Below are 6,499 nucleotides of genomic sequence, written 5' to 3' on the forward strand. Positions count from 1 at the left end.
GGGTTGGTATCGGCTATTCGAGAGGCAAATATGCCAAAATTCTGCGGGTAACAACCCATGCGTGATGTAGCATCTCATCTTAATATCTAAAACGCTATGGAAAGCATTCTGTTTGTCTTATTTTAAGTCGACGGCATTGTTTATAGGCTGGCTGCTGAACATATAGTAATGTTCGTGAAGTAAGTCAATTAATAAAGTTTCAGAAAATATCTAGTAAAAACATCAACCGCTTCAAGAATTTGTCACTGTTGTCTACGTGGAACTGTTACAAGATTTCCATTTTAAATAAGTTCTAACCAATTACATTTGCTGTCTGTTCAAACAGGCCGACATGTTGGTGTGCTCTGTGGGGTCAAACAAGAATTTGTCCATTGGTTCAATTGCACGTGCCATGAACAAGGTTGCTGGTCCAGCATTACAAAATGCACTTCTAAAAGAGACCAAGACCTTGTGTGCAGGAGAAGTCGTTCACACATCAGTCACTGGAAACTTATCCTGTCGTCATGTGGTTTTCTGTGTATGCTGTCCGTGGGATAAAGGGCAAAGTGACGCCAAAAAGGTGAGATAACTGCAATCAAACCTGTGTGACAAACGAGCGGATACCTCTCCTAGCCGGACACTCACACAAGTTCCAAAGTAAATGCTACTGAGAGAACATTTTTCAGTATTATCAAAAGGGAATTCACTTATGAGAGATTTTTTAGGATTTCGTATGGCGACTATTCAAGTTGCCTACACGACTGCGATATTGATCGATCGACGTATCTATGCTCCGGCAACTGCAATGGTCTTTAATTTCTTGCAGGACTGCAAGATTCGGGCTTCTATTTAATTATTGTTAACGTTGTTAACATTGATACACACAAAAATATTCGTAAAAATACTAGTGCTAACGTATGAAATATGGACGCAATAAAGAAGAAGTGTTGAGTGTGCGATGTAAAACGTTGAAGGGACACGTGCTTTTTCAAGCAAATGCATCTCATGAACGCATGAAAGACTGTTTCTACGGAGGCATCTTTTCTTCTAAGTTCAGTTTTGGTCACACTTCATACTTTACAGTTACAGCTTTGTAATAGACCATTTTCATGATGGCGTCATTTTACTACAACTACCAGAATTAATTTCGTTTTCCTTTTCAAAAGTAAATTTTGTAATCCCAGTGGACAGCAAAGAACAATAGCTCTAATTAGCATTAGAAAAGAAAACAACTACCAGAATCCTTCTGGTAGCCATAATGAAAATGTCCTATTGCCATTATCATTTCTGTATCTTTTATTGAGAGCACTTTTATTGTGTGGTTATTTAATTATTTACTTTGATATAATCTGTTACCGAATTGACTTTTGCTTTGCTTGACAGATTCTTCAGACGTTGCTATGGAAATGTCTTGACAAAGCTTCCGACCTAGGGTCGTGTTCCGTTGCTCTGCCTCTCATTGGTACGGGTCAACTCTTTTTTCCCCATAATGTCGCTGTAGAGATCATGGTAGAAGAAGCCTTAAGGCATAGCAATGCGTTCCCTAAGTCGCCCTTGGAAGAAATCAGATTCATTGTGCACACTGATGACCGTGAGGGTATCTCAAACTTCGAAGAGAAATTTCGAGAGTTAAAGGAAGAACGGCAAAGGATTCCCACTCCTAGGAGTCCAGCAAATGGACATTGCAAAAGAAAGAAAAAGCCTATGTTTTCAGGGCCGAGATGTACAAAAGTCAGCATTGGTTGTAGTACCTTAGAAGTAGTGAAAGGAGATATCACTAAGGAATCGTCAGATGGAATCGTCAATATTCTTCGCGATGATCTTCAAATGAAAAACGGAACGTTGAGTGCATTCATTGAAAATGCTAGTGGTGCTGTAGTCCAAAAGGAGCTCACTGCAAGCTTTCCTCAAGCGTGTGGATCTATTGTGACCACATCTGCTGGAAACCTGGCCGCAAAATACATCCTTCACATGGTTGTACAGTCTGGCAACAAGCGACATCTCCAGACGTGTGTTTTAGCAGCCCTTAAAGAAGCTCACTCGAGGGGTTTAAAGTCGGTTTCCATTCCTGCAATTGGTAGTGGCGGGTTCCTTTTAAGTCCCCGGGAGTCAGCAGAAGTGGTTTTGGGAGCTGTTCGATCGTTCTTCGAAGCTGGGAATCTTTCCAACACTCTTCGTGAAATACGAATTCTTGTCATTGATGATTCAGTGGAAGATGCTTTTACCTGTTTGCTTAAGCAGTTGACTACGGAAAGTGAATTCTGTGGTCTTGCTGAAGAGGCAGGAGAGGAGGATGAAATCGCTTCGAAAGGGATGACAAAGAGCTATCAACACAAAGTGGTGGTTTATGGGCGACACGAGGTACTTGACGATGCCATAGCAGCCATAAAGAATGGTGTTGTTAAAGAATTCCAGTCCATTGACGTTACCGATGATGTCATACGCCGTTTGCCAGATCGAATTATTAAGGAACTGAAACGAAATGGGCGTAAAGAAGACGTTAGTCTTGATCTATCCCAACTTGGAATTATTACACTGCACGGCTTCCCTGCAGACGTACTTCGAATGCACAAAGAAGTTTCAAAAGTTATTAACGATCGACTTAAGAAAGAACACACAACTGAACGCGCGGAAATGACTGCACGAAATGTTCAGTGGTGCTACTTAAGTGTGAGTGGAAAGCAGGAACCATTTGAAAAGATGGCGAATTATGAAATTGAACAAGCGTCTCAATCTAAACGTCCGTCTGTTTCGTTCACACATAAGAATTTGAACGCAGAAATAGTATTTGATCTTGAACAAGTCACGCTTTTGAAGACTGGGGCAGTGAAGAAGATCTTTCGTAAAGAAGGTGAGTCGTTTTTTCGGGCCCGGGTTTCGTGAAATTCTGACAATCAAAGTTCTGAAGAAATGGAAATTACTACTGTTCTATGTGGCTTTCAAACGGATGCAGTTTGCACTAAGATTACACGGGGTTATCCCTACCAAAAACATTATACCTGTCAGCCTGAGTTACAAGACGCCTCCTCTAGGGAGCTGTAACAAGAGAAACTACCTGACCAACCTGACCAAGTGATAACTCGGCCTGTCATGGCAAGGCAACTGCCGTTTAAAGAAAGGCATTTTTCTTTTTCCACCTCAAAATATTTCTTGACAATATAAATATATATAAAATAGTCAACTCCCCAGTTGTTTTTAGTTTTTGTTTTAGTGGTAGTGTTGGTCAGTTTTTTTGGGGGGTTGAAATAGTACATGTTCCGAATCAGAAGTAAACGAATGGTGTTTCGTGCCCAGAAAGTATTAAAACTGTAGTGCAGTGTTCATCGGCGTTCTTAAAATTTATATTATTTTTTTAATTAAATCAGATATATCTCTTTTCTTTTAGTTATTCCACTTCCATGTGAGTGGGACCCCCAGCCATTGGACGTTAAAGGAAGACCTCAGAGAGTTTATCTAGCCCAACTTGAGGTTAACTCCCCCGAGTACCAAGACGTTGAAAAGAGATTCAAGGAATCCAAAAAGCTTGAAAAGGTGTGTGAAAGTGTCTGTTTGTTGTATCCTGTTCCCCACCGTCGCCGAAATTTAGCAAGCGCACGGACGTAAAGTTAGTTTGTAAATTATATTAGAGACGCTGATTGATTGGCACAGTTCCTGGGTTGAAACTGCTCTATGTTTTAAGGACAGTGCCTACTAATACCGGACTATTTTTGTGAGGTTTATGACTATGCGGGAAAAGAAGATCTTAGCAAGGGGTATTGGAATCCAAAAAGCAAATTGGGGGTAACCACGCATTTGTCAGAGAAAATTAAGCAACAATACCTCTAAAAAACGCTAAAATATAAAGCAATGTATGAGATTTTTTCCTAAATTGAACCTTAATCATCTCTGAAAAATGCATGGTTAGCCCCGATTTTCTTGAGATACCAAGAGCATTTGGTAAGTTCTGCTTTCTCCGCAGAGATTTAAACCGCGCAAAAATATCCCTGTATTAGTAGGCACCACCCATAGGAAACCCGAGTATCTCGAGATACGCAGAACGTATGCACAGTAACAACAGCAGGCACCGTCCTTAACATTGACGCGGGCGTAAACCGTGTTAGCCCTATCTAGACTGTTTACCATCTTCGTTAGCGGCGAGAGGGTAGGGAGGCGAGCCGGATTTTGCCACACACCATACATAACTCCGAAGGTTAACGAAATGAAAATGAAACTTCGAGGTAGAAAAGTACTTCCGGGGATATTTCCCTCGTGGCCACATAATATTACCTCTTGGTTTCCAAACGGCGGTCCACTTTATCCGGCATCTTGGATTCCTTTCGTGCGAAGGCCAGACTGTTGTTGGTGAGGTAAATAAAATGTTAATAATTATTAGTGCTCAAATTCTGGTGCTTATTGACAACACCAGACCCAAAACAGTGAATAAGCCTTATTTTGTGTATCCCGATCCCTTAATTGTATTTTTTTTTGTTTTTTTTTTTTTGTCTTCAAGATGTGTTTAACAGCTATTCAACGGGTTCAGAACCCAGCAATGTATCGTTCCTACGTCATGAAGAAGCAAAGCATGGACGAGAAGAATGGAAATCACAAAAATGAACGTTACCTTTTCCACGGGACAGCACATCGTAACGCGAAGGACATAACCGCGCACGGGTTTAATCGGAGCTTCTGTGGAAGTAACGGTAAGAGCATAAGAACACTGATCAAACACACTGGCTACTATTTTGGAACCTAATTTGAGATTTTCAAGGGGTTAAAATGATTTCCGGGTTGAACTCAAATCGTTTGCGATGGGGCCGTTTTCGTCAAAATTATTATCCAGGTGGCCCATGTGAGCAAAGATTCGAATTAGCCCCGTTGAAAACTTGAAAGTTGACTGTCACAACTCGTAAATTGCATTGTCCAATGGTCCTTTTTTAATAATCAGTAAACATCCCAGCGCTCAGTGATGTAAAGTATTCTATTCAGCAGGTGCAAGTTATGGAGATGGTGTCTACTTTGCAACCGAAGCCTCTTACTCACTGTCATTCTGCAAACCCCCCAGCAATAAGGGAGAGCAATGCATGTTTCTCGCAAGAGTGCTCGTTGGCAAATACACCTGCGGAGAGCCGGGCCTTAAGACACCGCCACCCATTGATCAAAACAGGCGTGAACTTCTTTACGACTCTGTAGTTGACTCGACTGATGATGCTATGGTATTTGTTGTATTCCACGATGACCAGTGTTATCCCGAGTACTTAATTACTTTCAAGCGTATGCCGAGTCAGTAGTGTTTTCTAACATCCCTGGCCTAAAATTTGTTAAGCCTGGCTATACCCATGTTATTCTGGTCGATGTGAGCTGTGAGCTTCAATTCTTGGAATTAGCTCTCCCATACTCTTGGTTGTTTACCATTTACTCAAGATTGCGAAAATCATGATGGGAAGTTTCTTATGGAACGACTTAACTGATGCTTTAAAGAACCCGTTAAGACGATTGATACGTTTAGAAGTGCCTGGAACTAGAGTGAAATATCGGCCAATGTCTAATGGAACACATATTCATTCATTCGAAAATATCAGAGTTGCGATTATTCATTTTGTAATTAAACTTTCCCATGAAAGCAAGTGAAAACAGCGTGTTTTATTTACCTCCCGATGAAATTTTCGGACGTTTTGATGAATGGAAAACAACCCAAGGCTAGAACCAACTGCTTATTTCCTTCATACATAAAACTATTAGAAAGCAGCAGATTCTTTCGCACTGAAGTTAAAAATTTGCGGCAGAAAAAACATCACTGTAGAAATACCATTGCACACAGAGCGTTGGTTGCGTGTGTATGGCGGGAAGAGTGAAGGAGGAGGGACGGGGGTATACGGTAAGCACTTTGATTTAAAAGTACATTTTTTTATTGTAAGCACGGGCCTGTTATTACACGCAGGAGTTTTTTTAAGTCCTACTACGGTCACGAAGACCCAGGACTTCAAAAGTTCACGTTTGATATCACGTCTTAGGCCCAGGACTATACACCCAATGCAATAATGGCTGGCATTTAAATATTCTTTTGTCTGCAGTCAAATTAGCCTCACTAGCCTCGTTCAAGGGAAAATATTCTTTTGGTATTTGAACTCAAGAACGAGGCTAGTGAGGCTAGTTTGAATGCAAAAAAAAAGGATATCAAAATGTCAGCCATTTTTGCATTGGGTCTATAGGCATTGTTCAGACTCCTTGGTGCCGAAGGAGCAATCGACTTCATCTAATTGGTACCTGCTATATCGCAGGGAGGCATACTATTAGGGAAAACGAGCGGGAACTGACCTTTTGTCAGACCAGTGTCCGTGCCTTAATAGGTGTCGGAATGTTTGCTTGGGTACCGAAAAAATGAATAGCTATATTGACTATTGGCAGGGCCCGAGAACCAGATCAGGGCACCTAGTCTGAATGCAACCAAACTTGACCAGTTCCCATTTGTACATCGATCGTACAGCGCAAACGATTATTTACCAGAGCATGTACAAGGTTACGCCATACATTTACACCAAAA

General features: G+C 41.1%; 1 pseudogene across 1 annotated transcript in view; it reads left to right on the forward strand.

The window, feature by feature from the left end:
* LOC146481026 (uncharacterized) overlaps nt 1-5,978 on the forward strand; it is a 22,435-nt pseudogene extending 16,457 nt beyond the window's left edge. The window contains exons 9-13 of the transcript XR_014864517.1: nt 326-559; nt 1,363-2,830; nt 3,365-3,510; nt 4,469-4,658; nt 4,948-5,978. The product of XR_014864517.1 is annotated as an uncharacterized LOC146481026 (transcript). The remainder of the gene's footprint in view (nt 1-325; nt 560-1,362; nt 2,831-3,364; nt 3,511-4,468; nt 4,659-4,947) is intronic.
* The last annotated feature ends 521 nt before the right edge of the window (nt 5,979-6,499 follow it).

The sequence above is a fragment of the Pavona decussata genome, unplaced genomic scaffold, assembly GCF_977016875.1.
Source record: "Pavona decussata unplaced genomic scaffold, jaPavDecu1.1 SCAFFOLD_51, whole genome shotgun sequence".
Lineage (NCBI taxonomy): Eukaryota > Metazoa > Cnidaria > Anthozoa > Scleractinia > Agariciidae > Pavona > Pavona decussata.